The 19,109-nt window shown below is 40.8% G+C and overlaps 1 protein-coding gene across 1 annotated transcript in view; it reads right to left on the reverse strand.

The window, feature by feature from the left end:
• HS6ST2 (heparan sulfate 6-O-sulfotransferase 2) overlaps positions 1–19,109 on the reverse strand; it is a 920,644-nt gene that overhangs the window by 622,489 nt on the left and 279,046 nt on the right. The window lies entirely within an intron of this gene.

The raw sequence follows: 19,109 nt of genomic DNA on the forward strand, positions 1-19,109 counted from the left end.
TCATATTCATATGCTGTTGTGGATCAAGGATGCCCCAAAGTTTGGAACAGATACTGATGAAGCAGTGTTATCTTTCATTGAAGAATATGCAACATGTGCTATACCTAAAAGCACAGAAGAGAAAAAGTTAAAAGAGCAAGTTTTACGTTTCCAAAGTCATCGGTGTGGAAAATACTGTCGACGGAAGTACAAGATGAAAGATAAATTCTACACAAAGTGTCGATTTGGATTTCCTAGACCTGTTCTTTCAAAAGGAAGAGTCAACAGTTTTATGTCAGCTGTGCGACATACTATAACCAGAAAATCTCCCAAAAATACATACAACAGATGTGGTGTCCATTTGTGGTGTTTTCACTGTGTTACTGTGTGCTTTGAGTACAAATACTTTACACATGCCTTTGGGATAAGCCTGTCTGCTCGTGCCAAGCTACCAAGGGGGTAAGCACAGGTTATCTAAAGTGTGTATCCCCCTTACCCTGACTAGAAGCAAGGGTCCCTTCTTGGACGAAGGTGCACACCTCTGCCTATTAGAGACCCCCATTTCTAACAGCTTGTCACTCACTCCACTGTGCTGCTGGTGTGACGCCTCAGTGACCTAACTAAAGCTCATTCCTTCACGCCTTTGTCAGGGTGTGGCATCACATTTGGGGCCCAGTGCTTAAGCAGCATGGTAACATATGCTGTCTCTGCATGCCAGTGATTTTATCTATAATTGGAATGCTATACAAGTGTCTGCTGTGCTCACTCGCGAGAAGGCAGGTGGACTAGGCAGGTGAGGGAGACTGACGCTCTTCAGGTGTGTATTTTTTACATTTTTGTCTATCACAGGCCACATATGTACCCATGTGTATTTGACATGGTTGAAAACTCTGATATGCGAGTTTCATGTATGTATGTATTGTCCTGCCAACGAGTGCTCTGAAGCAGCTGTCAATTAGCAGCACTGTAAGAAAGTCAGACAATAAAAACTGAAATCTTACATGAGTCTTGGAAAGTGGATGTGAAGTTTAAAACTTGTGCATGTCATTTTGGGTCGCCAACAGCTGGGCATAGGGCAGTGAGTCTGAGGGCCCCAAGTTGGTAGCACTGTGTTACAAAATAACTTGGTTTAAAAGCATCTGCTGCAACAAAGTTCCTTGTGTATTTCAGCGGATTCAAGCAACAATAAAGATGTCAAGATCACGCTGTTGATTAAAAGTTAAGATTCTACTGGAGAGAGATGAGAGCTTTATCTGGTGGCAATTTCGACTTTAGCGCAGAGGGTTAACGTACCTTCTGCAATTAATGTTCCTGCTGGAGAGAGATTAGAGTTTTGTTAATGGCAATTTTGACTGTAGCGCAGAGGGTTAATGTACCTTCTGCAAAGAACGTGTACCATGACGAATACAGAACTGTATTCATGTAGATAGCTCTGTGGGTTTCTGTTTTTTTCACAGATATCCTTTTGTTACTTGCTGTTCATAAATACCAATCCTAAGTAATATATCACAGTGACCTTTAACTGTCATCAAAGAACTACATGCAAACTGCATGGTATAGGTTAGAAAGTTATGTTTTCCCCCCAGTCTTTCATTATCCTAATGTTACTAAAAAAGGGTTGGTTTGGATAGAAATTCAGTCTCATTAGTATACCTAACTCCAACCACTGTGGTAAGTTTAAAACCCAAGTTGGTGTTTCTTCAGACCAATCACTCATAAAATATACTGTCTATGAGTATGGATGACATGTCATTAATACACCTTGTAATCCTCATTGATTTATGGAATATTTCTTACAGACTGATTTACACATGTATAATTCATTGTCTCAGCATAGTTTGTGTGTGATGTAAAGTTCTCGGACACCCTACACTTGTATGAATAGTGCTATAAAAAAGAGGAAATGCATTTGCAAGAGGGGCTATGGAGAGATGAAGGGCAATACTGGATGGTCGAAGTGACGAAATCCGTGGAGAAGGAGGTCACTGGGAGGAGAGGCACCAAAAAAAGGCTCTCGCACCTGACTCCACCAGCGCTAAAGCCAGCACTAGCATCGGAACAAGAGACAATAACAATTTAAAAAGAGAATCATCCCTTTTAAATTGTTCTTTTTTAGCTTTAAAATTGTGTCCTTTTGTGAAGCAGTGACCTGGGTGTAGGATGAAACTTAAAACACTCAAATTCATTTTTCGGGTAAAAGGTATTTGTTTCCCATTATAAGTGTTTAATTGCGCCTTTTTAGCACATTCTAAAAAACTTTAGCTATAAGCAGTTTGCAAATACATAGTAGACACTTTGAGTTCTATGCTAACCAGTGTTGTAGCTTTAGACTATATTATTGCTACCAAGAATGTCCTTGCTTTCCCAAATAACTTAAAACTAATGCCCCTAAGCATGTTCATTATTCCTGTTCAGTGACCTCAGACCGTTGCTACTCTTTTCAGTTGTGTCCACCTTGTTGCAAGTTGGGAAATCTCAGACTCACACCCCCCTAAAGTTTTTGACTAAGCTACGTCCCTGCCCATGTGCATCAGTTGTGTTAGGTTTGTGCTTTTGATTTCTTGAAAACTAGAATTTAGAGTAGGGACAGAATGACAGGAATGAATTTGAAAGGGGGAATAGTAAGTTGTTTTTCTAAGTACTGGTTGTGTGTGCCTGTTAGTTGGGTGACATGGTTAAACAAGCATTGAAAATGCAATAGGCCTCGCCTTTTATTAAGTTAAAGCCATTTGCTTTGCTATATAATACTATTAGCAAAGCAAATGGCTTTAACTTAATCAAAGGCGAGGCCTATTGCATGTTCAATGCTTGTTTTCTCCTTCTGTCCCCTTCGCTGCCCCCGTGATTCTGTGCCTTTTTCTCCTTCTGTCCCCTTCGCTGCCCCCGTGATTCTGTGACTTTCTCCTTCTGTCCCCTTCACTGCCCCGTGACACAACCGCACACACAACCGCACACACAACCACACAACCACACACACAACCACACCCAACCACACAAAAATCTGCGCATGTGCACACAGCATTTCACCCTGGACCGATAGCTGCGGGGCAAGCAGTGTGATGCAATCTGTGAGGGTGGGGAATGTGAGCACAACCGTTGAGAATTTTTGAAGTGGGCGGGCAGCTTTCTAGCCCCAATCCACACATAGGGGTACAACTACAAACCAATGTGAAGGCTATCTGGAAAAGAAGGCGTGTTGTGGTGAGCTGAGAGCGTGACTTGAAACGCGCTGAGGCAAGGGAGAAGCTTTTCACGTGGTCAAAGACGGCTCCTGGGCGTAAAATTAACAATCATAGAAAAGAGTTTTCTAGAAATTCCATCAGTCTGGGCTACCTTTCCCGGCCAGATCACCTGCGTATTTCCTTTACAGACTTTAGTCCATTGATCGCACGGTAGAACCCTGATGGCACATGAATGAATCACCCTCCCACAGCTGCAGATTCTGCTGCGCCACGAGGGAAGCTGCAGGGAAAACCTGCTGCGCACTACACGGGGTGTGTACAGCCCAGCTCACTGTTGGCCGGTCCGCAAACAGCCCTGAGCGTGCCAGTAGCCGCGCACAGCATCATCTGCTTCTACAACAAAGAAACACACGGAAAGTCCACTTTAAACAGAACCCCTTACGGAAACAGGATAAGCGCTTCTGCAGACACAAACATTTACCCGTCGCCCTCCCTGCAATCCCTAGAGATACTATTGGAGAGGAGGAGACAGGCGAAGCTCTTAATCCTTACCTGGTCTTCTCGGGGTGGTCCTCTAGTGGGCTTAAAGCCCACTAGAGAAATCTCCTCTAAATCATTCAATCTCGCCAGCGAGACTGCGCATGTCTGCGCAGTCTTACACCAGGCGAGACCTAAAAAGGAGGGTGAAGTCTGAGAAGTATCTTTGGGAGTTCCTAGTAGCCAGACCTGTTTGGGATGCGCCAGAGATGGATTTGACAAAGGTTGAAGGGAGTCTTTTTGCTGTTTCTTTTTTTTTTAAATAACTAAACTGAAATTGCCCTATACATACATAGATGCACACAACACTCAGTCAAGATTTAGTGGCTAGAGTAAACCCCTCTATATAAATATCCATAAGCAGCAATATTTATGTGGTCTGATGTACAAATTTATATTGATGTGTACTATGCACATTTTCTTTTCAAATAAATGTAATTAACTGATACATTCATATATGTATATATATATATTTTTTTTTCTCCAGAGGCTCTGCAGCAGAAAAGCACTCGACAGCAGTAAGGTTACTTTCTTCATTTTATTTTCATTACGAGGGTGGTTTCACATCCGTCATTTTCCTTGTTGCCAACGCGTTTCTGAGCTGTCCGCTCCTTCTTCCTGGGCAAAATGGCAATGCGATGTTCTGAGGCTCTTGCAATCCCATACCTAAGCTGCCTTTAGTAGTAAAGGCTTCAGGTGTGTCAGCTTCGTAGCTCCGTGAATTCTGGGACATGTAGTTTTAATCAGCCATTCAATACCATCAGTGGGTTTTGCAATGTCACTATTATTAAACAAGATCACAGCGGTACAGTACCAGACCACTGCGATATTTCAAGCACTTCAGTGTGCTCCGTTATGTTCTTCCACCTTCGTCAGTGTCACAATCTGCTGCGCCGATTCAAACCTCAGAATTCCTGGCTTGACGGCCCCATTCTCCAGCGGCTCCCTCCTCCATTTCAAGGTGGTGCTTTTCCCACGACTAAACTGTCGTGTTTAATATTAAGTATTGGTTGTGTGTGCCTGTTAGTTGGGTGACATGGTTAAAAAAGGAGGGTGAAGCCTGATAAGTATCTTTGAGAGTTCTTAGTAGCCAGAAATGTTTGGGATGCGCCAGAGATGGACAGGACAAACGTTGAAGGGAGTCTTTTTGCTGTTTCTTTATTTTTTTTAATAACAAAACTGAAATTAACCTATACATACATAGATACACACAACACTCAGTCAGGTTTTAGTGGCTAAAGTAAACCCCTCTATATAAATATCCATAAGCAGCAATATTTATGTGGTCTGATGTGCAAATTTATATTGATGTGTACTATGCACATTTTCTTTTCAAATAAATGTAATTAACTGATATATATATTACCTACTGGCGGTCGCCAGTAGGTAGTTATAGTTAGGACCGTGTTTCCACAGGAAATCTCAAAATTCTATTTTGAATAACTTTGGCGCCGGTTGACGAATCCTCGCAAAATTTTAAAAACTAATGGGGCGCTCCGCTCAGCTCCTACCCTGAAAGTCTCGGGGGGATTCGTCAAGCGGGGGCTGAGAAAAAAGGGGGGTCCCAAAACGCGTTTTCCCCATGCATTTTTCCATAGGGACTTTAGTCGCAGCTACAGCCCGAACGGCTGAACAGAATTATGTGAAATTTGGCAGAGAGGTAGCCATAAGGTCCATCAAGTGCCTTTTGCAGGTTTGGTGTAAATCTGTTCAGTATTTCCTGAGAAATTAGCATTTAAATCAATATATATATCTGTACGCACGTACCGTGCGCGCACTGAGCAAGTCCTGTGCGCGCACCTTGCCGATCGCGAGCGCACTTCTGATTGGTTCTTAGATGTCAGTAAACATTCGAATCGGTGGAAATCAGGAAGCGGCGGCCGCCATTTTGTCTCTCGCATAAAGAGGGGGTGATAAACAAAGGGGGAGAACTTGAAAAGGGGCAGAGTGGGGAGATATTGACCCACTAGGCATTGTAAGGGGGTCACAGTAGGACCTTGTAGGGCAAAAAAAAAGATTTATATTTTGGAAAAAAATATCGCCGAGTGCGCGCACCCAGCGCGCACCCGAAAAAAACCTTTTAAAAAAAAATAAAAAAAATTGCATTTAAGTGTTTAGATATAAGGTGGCTCTAAAAAGAGCCCTTGTGTTTATTGTGTGTTTTTCGGTACCTACAAGTAAGTACCGATGCAGAGTCTAAAGTTCAAGAGGAAGACTCTGTTGCCTTCATCAGTGAAGTGTACACCATCTCCTCTATAAATGTCTTGCATGTTGTAACGCAAGTTGTTGTGGTATATAGAACCCATGCCATAGTCTCTGAGGAAAGCAGAAATAGATTTGTTGACGTGCTTCCTTGCTTTGTCAATCTGCGGACAAAATTGGTTGGACCAGTTCCACTTTTGCCTTTGGCATATGTTAGAATATACGAAGGCAGATTGAGGAAAAAGCGACATCAATTGCACAAAGGTGTCCTTAATAAGCATTTCCAGACCTACCCCAGTTAAAGTGCCTAGGTCATTTCCACCACAGTGCACAATAATAAGGTTAGGCAGTGGGAGATGTAGAAAGGTTTTCACCAAAGGCATTAATTGGTGCCACTTTAACCCTCTCTGACCAATCCATTTAATGTCTACATTTGGCAAAGCAAGGTCTCTCACCATACCTCTTTTTTCTGCATACTTTTCACTCCAGAAGACATAGCTGTGACCTACAATCCACACTGTGAACATCTTCCAAGGAGATCTGGATGCACTCAGGAGGTGTCTTTCAGTAGAAAGGCAATATGAAATGAAAGACAGTTGAAACAAGCATTTACAATGCAATGGTCTCGGCAATATTATAGGTAGAGCTATTGGTATTGCTCATTTTTTTAAAATCATTTTTGTATCCCTAAATAAATGGCATTGTCATTTCTATTGGCATTAGCTTTTTGTTTGCATATGTGATACCTATTGCATTAGCAGAGAGAGAGTGAGGTAGTGAGATAGAGAGAGTGAGGTATTGAAATAGAGAGTGAGGTAGTGAGAGAGAGTGAGGTAGATAGAGTGAGGTAGTGAGATAGAGAGTGAGGTAGATAGTTACCTGCATTACCTATAAGATTGTGTACTAATGTGTGGGGAAAGGAAAGTCGGGATAGGGTGTGGGAATAATAAGAAAGAAAAGCAAGTAAAAGGGTGGAAAGGAGGAAGAAAATGGAGTTTGTAAAGACAAAAGCAAAGAGAATGAAGTGCAATGGCGTAGAAGGGTGCCAGTGCCTTACTGCAAGCAAAGAAAATGGATCCCCAGTACTATGGTTGGGGATTAAAAAGGAGCCATTACTATGGAGCAAGGGGCCCCGTCACTCCTGGGCCCCGGGGCCAGATTACAGTCTGCACCAATGATTTCCGATTACCGATGTATTGGTAAAGCAGAGAAGGTAGCGTGAAAAGTGTGTGAGGGGACGTCAGTGACAGCAAAGGGAACGAGCATCGGGGTGTGTGGGGGAGGAGAGAGAGGAAAGAAATGTTGTATTGAGAGGTGCAGGAAAGGGGTTGAGTATGGGTAGTGTGAGGGGAAGGACGGAAGGTAGTGAGGGAAATGCATTAAGAAGAAATGTGTTAGGAAAAAGTAGAGGGGAGGGAGACGGAGAAGTAAAGAAAAAAAGAGAGAGTGAGAGGTGTATGCGGGGCAAAATGAGATGGGGACAGATGGAGAAGCGTGCCGGGAAATCAGGCCATTTCGAAATCTTAACAGCCATAAATAACCTACCCATATAGGGGCCCTTACGATGAAGAGAGGCCATGAGAAAGGCACGAGGCAGAACACGTTCATCACACACACCCCCACACACCTTCCCCGAAAAAGTGTGGGCTCGAGAGAGGCGCGAGACTCCCTTAACACGACACTAGGAGGCAACGGAGAGCGGGTGAAACGGACCAGCTCGGACAAGAGAGGCGCCCCGCTCTCTGACCAGAAGAGCCGAGGAGGACAAACAGAAGAAAAGAACCCCCATATCCCACCCGCAAAGTGCCCCATGAGCACCAAGAGATATGATAGGCACCAGGCATGATACTTCCATGACCAGATAGATACAGACTGGTATACGGCCACTAGGCAGGAAACGGACCCAAAACCCCTCCAACAGAGAGAAAGAGAGCAGTAAATCGGCGCGAAGCCCCCCTCCCCCACGGACAGAGTCGCTGGAAGTAGGGGCGCGGCTGGGGCTGCAGCACCCCCAGACTTGGGAACATTTCATAAAGATAATGGAAAACAGCAAAGCCATTCACTGCTCACATCAGGCAGCACGAGCCGTTTGTTCAAATACACTGACAGTTAAATGGCAACGAGAGCTCTGTGAACCCCCGATACCGCTGCCCACCCCCTGCCATGTATGTCCACGTTCATGTTATTTGTCTTCAAATAAATAGCATTTGCTAAAAAGGTATTATCACTCTTGTGATCGGGTCAAGAGTGACGCAGTGAAAGGCGCCAATGTAAACACTTAATTAAGGTTTACCAATATTATAAATGAGCTTCTTTTGGCTGTTTTTATTGCAGATTGTGGTGGCAGGCAAGTTTCGTAATAGGAAAAAACACACACTCTCACAGAGAGCTGAAAAAACAACAAGATGGCTTACCTTACTCGTGCACAACAGCAAGAAGATCCTCACGGCCAGACGATACCTAAAAAATGGCGGAAGGAAGCTTCCAAACTTTTTCGGATTCGGGGGCGTGTTCCTGCTGTTCGAAAAAGGGCGTGGCTAAAAAGTGGAAAGAACAGCACGGAACACGCCCCCGAATCTGAAAAAGACGGAGCCTATTTGGAGGGACGGCTCTCTCCTCCAATGGCTGGCCTCCGTTTAGGAAGGCAGCCAATGGAGGAGAAGCAAAAAGAGAGGCGGGCTAAATAGCCACTCTAAGAAACATTAAATCTCCGACTTCCGGTTCTGCCTTCGGCAGACCGGACAGTCCTCGACCTAAAAAGGAGGCACACATACTTTTTTTTATAAAAAGAACTCTGGCTGTTTCAAACCATTCTACACTAAAAACTAGGCTGTATGTTTAAATTTTAAAAAGCATGTTTTGTATTGGTTGAGAAAAATGTGTGAACAAAGAACATTAGCTTGGATTTGCTGTTAGGTTTGAAAAGTCAAGCAGTCTTGCTCTTTGAAAATGAAACATTGTCTGCTGAACTTCTGACCTCTCTGCTCACACCTGTGTTCCATGACCTGTTGCTATGGTAGCAGGCAGAAGTCAAGTTGGGGGAAGGGTACATTTGGAAAGGGGTTGAAGTTTTCAACCAATAGAAATGTGTGATTTCATTTGAAAAAATGTGGGAAGCACAGAGATTTGAAATTAACATGTATATGTGTGAAAAAAGAGAGGGAAACTGTGCCATTAACTGGTTCTGCTGAGAGGAGAGAGGTGTTCAGCTCAGAGATTCTGGTCTGATAAACTGCTGTGTGACTGCCACATTTCTTTCACAACTAACTAATTTTAAAGGTGAGTTATGAGTTTGAGAGGGGGTGTTTGTGGTTAATTTAGATATAAAAAAAAGAATTGTGATTATTTGTTTAAAGTTGTGATTTACATTTTCTGTTTTGGGAGATATTTAACTGTTTTGAATATGTAAAATATTATGGAGTATGTTTTCACCATAAGTTAATGTGTACTGGTAACAATGAGGAATACTGTTTTGTGCCTACCATCAAACCATGAGTCTGTGTGCAGAGAAGAATTGTTGACAGAGATTTAATTTGTGTTGCTGTTGAAAAGTAAGACTTGCAGTTGAAAGAAAAGCTTCTTTTTAATTGTGATGGTTAGCATTTAGCAGAAATCACTTTGAAAGAAAAGAGAGGAAAATGGCAGCACATTTTAAAAAAGCTTTAGTTCTGTAAGAATTGATAACTCAGGAAAGGGGCAGCCTGTGTTTTGTGCCTACCAACACAGCATGAGTCTGTGTGTATAAAGGAATTGTTGTCTGAGATTTAATTTGTGAAGTTGTTGTTCAGTAAGAAATGCAGTCCTAGGAAAAGGGGCAGCCTGTGTTATGTGCTTAAAATGATGGCATGAGTCTGTGTGCACACAGGAATTGTGGGCAGAGGTTTAATTTGTGAAGATGTTGTTCAGTAAGAAATGCAGTTCCAGGAAAGGGGCAGCCTGTGTTATGTGCCTAAAATGATGGCATGACTCTGTGTACGCACAGGAAATGTGGGCAGAGATTTAATTTATGAAGTTGTTGTTCAGTAAGAAATGCAGTCCCAGGAAAGGGGCAGCCTGTGTTATGTGCCTAAAATGATGGCATGACTGTGTGTGCACACAGGAAATGTGGGCAGAGATTTAATTTATGAAGTTGTTGTTCAGTAAGAAATGCAGTCCCAGGAAAGGGGCAGCCTGTGTTATGGGCGTAAAATGATAGCATGAGTCTGTGTGCGCACAGGAATTGTGGGCAGAGATTTAATTTGTGAAGATGTTGTTCAGTAAGAATTGCAGTCCCAGGAAAGGGGCAGCCTGTTGTGTTTACTCAAATTATCCCTTAGCACACATGCACTGTTACATACATCCCTGCAGTCTTCATGCAGTTCTGGAAGTCTCTTTGCTCATCTGTCTTGCACCAGACAATACACAGTGTTTAGAAACACACTCTTGGCACACACACAGCAGCTTCTCCAACACTCTCATGTGTAGTACTCAGCTCTGTGTGCTGTTTCAGATAGCACTGTGTAATGCAAACACATTCAACGTCACCAAGGCCTCATTTAAATTGATCTAGTCTAATCACTCACCCTGTAACACATGGTCATGGTCTTAAGGAGCTGTTAGGACATGTGCTGTTTTCTGCTTCTGTAAATGATAAGGGAAAGGTATCAGGCTGTAACAGTAATTTGGTACTATTCAGGGACACTGTTTTGTTCCAAAAAACATAGCATGAGTCTGTGTGCGCACAGGAATTGTGGGCAGAGATTTAATTTGTGAAGATGTTGTTCAGTAAGAAATGCAGTCCCAGGAAAGGGGCAGCCTGTGTTATGTGCGTAAAAAGATGGCATGAGTCTGTGTGCACACAGGAATTGTGGGCAGAGATTTAATTTATGAATTTGTTGTTCAGTAAGAAATGCAGTCCCAGGAAAGGGGCAGCCTGTTGTGTTTACTCAAATTATCCCTTAGCACACATGCACTGTTACATACACCCCTGCAGTCTTCATGCAGTTCTGGAAGTCTCTTTACTCATCTGTCTTGCACCAGACAATACACAGTGTTCAGAAACACACTCTTGGCACACACGCAGCAGCTTCTCCAAAACTCTCATGTGTAGTACTCAGCTCTGTGTGCTGTTTCAGATAGCACTGTGTAATGCAAACACATTCAACGTCACCAAGGCCTCATTTAAATTGATCTAGTCTATTCACAAACCCTGTAACACATGGTCATGGTCTTAAGGAGCTGTTAGGAAATGTGCTGTTTCTGCTTCTGTAAATGATAAGGGAAATGTATCAGGCTGTAACAGTAATTTGGTACTATTCAGGGACACTGTTTTGTTCCAAAAAACATAGCATGAGTCTGTGTGCGCACAGGAATTGTGGGCAGAGATTTAATTTGTGAAGTTGTTGTTCAGTAAGAATTGCAGTCCCAGGAAAGGGGCAGCCTGTGTTATGTGTGTAAAATGATGGCATGAGTCTGTGTGCACACAGGAATTGTGGGCAGAGATTTAATTTATGAAGTTGTTGTTCAGTAAGAATTGCCGTCCCAGGAAAGGGGCAGCCTGTGTTATGTGCCTAAAATGATGGCATGAGTCTGTGTGTGCACAGGAATTGTGGGCAGAGATTTAATTTGTGAAGTTGTTGTTCAGTAAGAATTGCAGTCCCAGGAAAGGGGCAGCCTGTTGTGTTTACACAAATTATCCCTTAGCACACATGCACTGTTACATACATCCCTGCAGTCTTCATGCAGTTCTGGAAGTCTCTTTGCTCATCTGTCTTGCACCAGACAATACACAGTGTTCAGAAACACACTCTTGGCACACACGCAGCAGCTTCTCGAACACTCTCATGTGTAGTACTCAGCTCTGTGTGCTGTTTCAGATAACACTGTTTTGTTACAAAAAACATAGCATGAGTCTGTGTGCGCACAGGAATTGTGGGCAGAGATCTAATTTGTGAAGTTGTTGTTCAGTAAGAATTGCAGTCCCAGGAAAGGGGCAGCCTGTTGTGTTTACACAAATTATCCCTTAGCACACATGCACTGTTACGTACATCCCTGTAGTCTTCATGCAGTTCTGGAAATCTCCTTGCTCATGTCTCTTGCAGCTGACAATACATAGTCTGCAGAAACACACTCTTGGGACACACGCAGTAGCTTCTCCAACACTTCCATGCGTACTACTCAGGTCTGTGTGTAATGCAAACACATTCAACGTCACCAAGGCCTCTTTTTCTTTGCTCTACTCTAAACACTCACCCAGGTTGCAGATACTTATGGTATGAAGTAGCTGTTAGGAAATGTGCTCTTTTCTGCCTCTGTGATTTTCCAGGTAAAATGTGTAAGGCTGTAACAGCAATTATCACTTGATCTACCAGAGTAGTAAATGAGCTTTGAATTTGCAAATCAAATTCTGTTTTCTGCTTAGAAGCACACCATGAGGCTGTGTGCGCACAGGAATTGTGGCCACAGATATAATTTGTGTTGCAGTTGTTCTGTTAAAAAATGCACTTGCAGGAAAGGGGCAGCTTGTTTTTTTTCAACTGTGGTGGTTAGTACTGTGCACAAATTAGTAAATCACAAATGAGAGACAAATGGAAAAACATTTGAAATAAATGAAAAGTAAAAAAAATATTTTAATGAATTATAATTACAAAAAGGATTTTTTTTTAGTTCCTTGCAGGTATTGCTGAGCAACAGTGAAAAAACAAATGCCTTTAAGGACAAGAAAAAGGAAGAAAAGCAACAACAAGTATATCTGGACAAAACTGGGAAAAAAAAATAGCAGGAGAAGCTGGAGATGGCAAAAAGAAAAAGTCTACTGGTAAGCAGAGCAGAGATTTCTTAAAAAAGATTTTCAAAAAACAAAAAAATGGCAAAAATAACTGTAAAACAAAGAGAGTTTTATGTACAAAGCAACAACACAGTCAACAGCAAAAAAAAAAGCTAATGTACAATCAAAAGTATGACAAAGTGATTTAACACGAAAATTAGATTTTAAAAACATTCGTTGAAAAATGTTTCATAGAAGAGTGATGTTAAATTTGCTAAAGGATGTGAAAAAATATAAGAAAAAAACAAAATTTATTAAGAAAATTTTTTTTATAGAAAATATTGTAAGTAAGGCTTTGGAAATAAAAAGAAAACTTTTTATTCTAATTTTGAATAGGATGCGTAGATTAGAAAAATTAGTGAATGCAATGAAGTCACAAAGCAAAAGGAAAAGAGAAGTGAAAAAAAGTAACTTTTGTAAAGTGTTCTTGGGAGAATGGAAACACAGTTCAAGTACTGAACCATTTTTTAATGAAGAGAGTTATCTTCAAAGTAATAGTTTGTTGCATGCAGTTGACACCAATGGTAGAGCATATGAAGTTAAGGATGGTTGTGTGATGCAAAAAGAGAAAATGGTCCCAAGAAATGAGGAAGAAGTAATGGCTGCTGAGGCTATGGAGAGACGTCCAAAAGCCCCAGTGTACACTTGGAACTGTAGTAGTATTTGTACTGTGCGTCAGGAATCTATTGATAAATTACGTGACTTTCTAAGAGAATATAGTAAAAAGAGTGTAAAACAGAAGATGAAGGTGCTTCAAACACTAGATCCATGCAGAGTGAGAGAAAATACTGGTTTGCAGGGACATTCTCTGGCTTGTCTATCTAGAAAAGTGTGTAAAAGTGTTTTTCATCATTTTAGGATGCTGGCTGTTCATCATACTGAAATGAGAAAGTTTGTGAGAACATTGTATTTTGCTAAAAGTCCAGCAGTAAAGTTGAATGAGTTGAATAATGCTCTGTTCCATGGATCTGTATCAGATGTAGTGAAGGTTACTGATGAGATTCAGTTTTGTTACTTTGGTCCAGAACAAGAAAGTGCAGAAAAGGACACAGTAAATGAGGAAAATGAGGAACAGAATGTAGAACTCATTATTACTAAAAATTTTGAGGATGAAATGACAAAATTTACTATCACCTCTAATGAAAGACCAAATATTACTTGTATTTGTTGCCGCAGAAGTCATTATAAAATTCAAACAAGGAGTGTTGATCTGTATAAAAAAAAGTGAAAATGAAGATAATTATAAGTGGAAGGATTTTGCAACATATATATTTCTTGAAAATTGTTTTGAATTGGGTGAAGATCAGCGTATTTGTAAATACTGTTATAATAAGTTAGAAGAAAATGGAATGCCGACCAGAGCTGTACATAATAATTTAGAATTGGATGCTATTCCTGCCGAACTTTCTGAATTAAATACATATGAGTCTATACTCATTCAATGTGTTCATCCGTTCCAGACCATAGTACGTATGGAGCCCAAAACTGGTAAATTACCTCCTTCTGATTTACTGAGAGGTTTAAAAGGAAGAGGGGTGTATTTGCCCTTGGATTTGAAAAAAAATATGGAAACTATTGATGCAGATACTTTGGAAACTGAACCATTAGTAATTCTGGTTAATGGTGTACCTACAAAGAATAAGAAGATTTGGCAAGAGCTGGTGGATGTACGAAAAGTACAAAGAGCAAATTTGTATTTGAATAAAAATAATAAATGGTATGAATCAATTTATATAGAAGAAGAAGAAGAAGATTTACAAGAAGACACAGAAACACCAACTGGTCAAATTGAAAAAGTGGACAAGTCAAAGGAAGAAGAAATTTATGAACATTTTAGCATACATCCTCTTCATTCAAAAGAAGTTATGGGAGACACTATTGATCTGTTTCAGATGAAGAAAGCAAAAGGAACTCCCGTGAGTGTATGGGAGGAGAGCTTGGAAGCTCGATGTTTTCCCCAGCTGTTTCCTACAGGAAAAGGAGGACGATACGATGAACGTCCAGAACAGATTCCAGCTTCTGAGTATCGGACTACAAGACTATATGCAGAAGATCCAAGATTTCGTCAGAGTATTCCTTATTTGTTCCATCTTTTATTTGAAAGCGACTTGTCTGCATTATCTTATGCAGTAAATCACATTTTAAAAAGTGGAGTACATTTACAAAATGTGTCTGCTAAGGATTTTATGGAGAAAGTGCAGCACCGAGATGATCATTTGGAAACACAACTGATCAATCTGATGGCTTGTCAGCGTGGGACAAATGAATATTGGTACCGACGCCATGGTGAATTAAAATGCATGTTACGGAATTTAGGAACTCCTACATGGTTTCTAACCCTAAACTGTGCCGAGTACGCTTGGGATGATATACTGGATTTTCTAAGAGAGGCAAATTCAAACATTAAAAACATTGAATACAAGACAGCTGGAGAACTGTGCTCATTGGATCCAGTTAATGTTTGCAGATATTTCAATCATAGATTTGAGGCTATGATATCCTTCATCTGCAATAAAAAAATCCACCTCTTGGAGAAGTAGTGGATTTCTTTTGGAGAAAAGAGTACCAGGCAAGAGGTGCTCCTCATATTCATATGCTGTTGTGGATCAAGGATGCCCCAAAGTTTGGAACAGATACTGATGAAGCAGTGTTATCTTTCATTGAAGAATATGCAACATGTGCTATACCTAAAAGCACAGAAGAGAAAAAGTTAAAAGAGCAAGTTTTACGTTTCCAAAGTCATCGGTGTGGAAAATACTGTCGACGGAAGTACAAGATGAAAGATAAATTCTACACAAAGTGTCGATTTGGATTTCCTAGACCTGTTCTTTCAAAAGGAAGAGTCAACAGTTTTATGTCAGCTGTGCGACATACTATAACCAGAAAATCTCCCAAAAATACATACAACCTAAAAAGAAAAGAAGAGTCAAAATTTATAAATGACTTCAACCCAGTCATTTTATCCATGTGGAATGCTAACATGGATATTCAGTATGTGGCAGACAATTCTATTGCTGTTGCTCGGTATGTGACATCTTACATCACTAAATCTGAGAAAACAGAATTGAAGGAAATGTGGGAAGAGATTTCTCACGAGAAGACTGTCAGTAAGAAGCTGTACAGTTTCAGTTTAAAGATGTTATCGCATCGAGAAATTGGATCCTACGAATGCTCAGATAGGTTATCATCTGCAAGTCTTTACTCGAAATCCAGAAGAATAATTTGGGTAAGCTTAGGCCTTGCAGGAATGAGAAATCGGGTACTGAAATCTGTTGGAGAAATTGAATATTTGGCCGAGAATGACCCACAAAGTACAGATATTTTGAAATCAAACATGTTGGACACATATTACCCAAAGAGAAGTCATCATCTTGAGAACATGTGTCTCTATGAAGTGCTGCAGAACTACATTTATTCACGGAAAGCCACAGAAGACATCAACAATGGAAAATATAAAGTCATTGGTGAGGAAGGATGTTTGGTGAAGCAAACAAAAGGAAGTTTGATAAATCACAGGAAGCTCAGTTGCGAAACTACTGACAAAAAGGAATTTTACTACTTGGCTCTTTTACAGCTGTTTAAACCATGGCGTTCAGAGGACGAACTACTGGGAGAATTTCAAAGCTATGAAGATTCTTTTAATGCTAGCAAAGACAGTATAGAATGCAGTACTTTCTCAACTTATGTCCAAATGTTAAATGAAGAAAATGAACAGGAAGCAAACATTGCAGCTGAAGTAGCAAGAGACAGTTCTCAAGACAGCCAAAGTTCAGTAACACTTAGTCAAGATCCCCTAGGACAACCAATCATAGAAAATGAAGCTGCAGTAGCCATGACTGAAGTAGAAACGGCTATGAATCAAGCACAGGAAGACTCAATCGACTTACTAAATCTGGAACAACAACTGAATGAAGAACAAAAAGAAATTTATGAAGAAGTCATCAAAAAAATTGATCATGGATTACTACATGAAAAGAAAGAGTGCTCATGCACATTATTTGAACCAATCAGGATGTATGTGAGTGGACAAGCTGGAACTGGTAAAAGTTTCTTAATAAAAGTCATCAGAAGCTACCTACAGCAAAAAACAGCTTCAAATTTGTCTTGTGTGGTAACTGCTCCAACTGGGTTAGCAGCCTATAACATAAAAGGAATTACCTTACATCGCTTGCTAATGTTACCAGTGGAGCATGAGAACAAAATAGAATACCACAAGCTAACTGGAGAAGCATGCCTCGAAGTTTCAAGAGTGTTGAAGAAGATGCAAGTTCTCATTATTGATGAGGTGAGCATGGTTTCAAATTTAATGCTTGCCTTTGTGCATTTAAGAATGCAACAAATTCTTAAGAGAGAGAGACTATGACGTGTTATTTGGAGGAAAACACGTCATAGTTTTTGGGGATCTTCTGCAGCTCACTCCAGTTAAAGGACAACCAGTGTTTAATACTGTGACACATGAAGACACGAAGAAGTCATTAGGAAGCATTGGTAATGCGAATATTTGGTCGTTCTTTGAGTACAAAGAACTCACTACCAATATGAGACAAGCAAACGACGAAGATTATGCAAGTATTCTGAAAGATATCAGAATTGGACTACTCACAGAAGTTGGCAAAAAAGCATTACAGAGTCGGTTGCTACATAACTTATTTCCAAATGAAGAAATAGTTGCAGAGAAAATATACCAGAACATTGCAGAAAAAAATACTGTAATCTGCTTAATGCCAACACTACGTGAGTGCTCAATATTCAATGAGGAACTTTTGAAATTGGAAAAGGAAGAGATTAAGAAAATGGAAGCAGAGGACAAAATTCAGCATGAAAGAATTACTTTTACATTAACAGGCAAACTGAAAAATAAATTGGATTCACTAGAGAAGAATATTTCCAAAACAGCTGGATTAGAAAAAAATCTATATGTTTGCATGAATTGTCGAGTGATTTTAAGGAGAAATTTGGATGTAGAAAAAGGTTTAGTGAATGGAGCTATGGGAAGAGTTGTGGGTTTTATTAATTACCAGAAAAAAGTTGGAATTGAATGTTTAAAAATAAAATTTGATCAGATAGAAGAAGTTATAGACATTTGTCGTTGTTCAGTTCGTTTCATGCTTGTGAAAGACTTATATGTACGTAGGAAGCAGTTTCCGTTTTCTCTAGCATATGTAATGTAATGTAATGTAATGTAAAATGTATTTCTATAGCGCCATTATCACTCAGAGAGTATCATGGCGCTCACCCAACCCAGATGAAGGGGGTTGGTGGGAGAGAACACACTTCACGCTAAGCATCACATTCTTAAACCATTGCCATACATGCAGCGTCAGTTCTTAAAAAAAGCCAAGTTTTTAATGCCTTCCTGTATTGGGTTTCATGAGACATAGAGCGTATAGCAAAAGGAAGCTTATTCCACGCTTTGGTCCCCAGTACAAAGAGGGATTTACCCCCTCTAGTCACCAACTTAAATCTGGGGGTTACAAGCAGGTTCTGCCCTACAGACCTTAGGCAGCGTGTTGGATGGTAGCGTTTAAAACCATTTTGTAGGTATTTAGGTCCTTGGTGGTGAAAAGCCCTAAAAGTAATTAGGAGGATCTTAAAAAGTATCCTCTTAACAACGGGAAGCCAGTGAAGCGCATTCAGTGCTGCTGAGGCTGACGACTTACGCGGCAGACGTAAGACTAACCGAGCTGCTGCATGCTGGACTATTTGCAATCTATGGAGAACCGACTTATTTGTTCCAGCATATAAGCTATTGCAATAGTCGAGCCTAGAAGTTATTAGTGCTACAGCAACTGTTTTCCTAGCTGACAGAGGCAAAAGATCAAAAAATTTCCTCAGCGCTTTTATAATATGGAAACAGGTGCCAGCTACGGCAACCGCTTGCTGCTTAAAAGACAGTTGATTGTCAAATTTGATGCCTAGATTCCGAGCTGAGGTGATGGTATTAGGGGGAGCCACAGCATCCTCAGGCCAACAGCTCTTTGGGGAAAACAGCTTGTGCTTTCCAAATGGCAAAATCTCAGTCTTGTCGGCATTACACTTAAGGTGATTGTCAGTCATCCACTTAAATGTTGCTGTTAGACACTCTTTGAGATTTTTCTCAGCATCGGGTTGCTCCCTATCCAGTACTAAAATAAGCTGAGTGTCGTCAGCATACGAAATAGTACTGATCTGGAATGAGGTAATCAGTTTTACCAGGGGAACCATATACAAATTAAAAAGTATAGGGCTCAAACTTGATCCCTGGGGAACTCCAAAACTGAGTGCCTTTGCTTCTGATGGATAGGGGCCCAGCACTGTAATTTGACGCCTGTCTCTGAGAAAGTTAACCAGCCAAGCCAGAGCCGTCCCAGCCACTCCTGCGGCAGCCAACCGGTCCACTAGGATGGAGTGTGAGACCGTATCGA

Source organism: Triturus cristatus, chromosome 5_2 (genome assembly GCF_964204655.1).
Source record: "Triturus cristatus chromosome 5_2, aTriCri1.1, whole genome shotgun sequence".
NCBI classification, from domain to species: domain Eukaryota; kingdom Metazoa; phylum Chordata; class Amphibia; order Caudata; family Salamandridae; genus Triturus; species Triturus cristatus.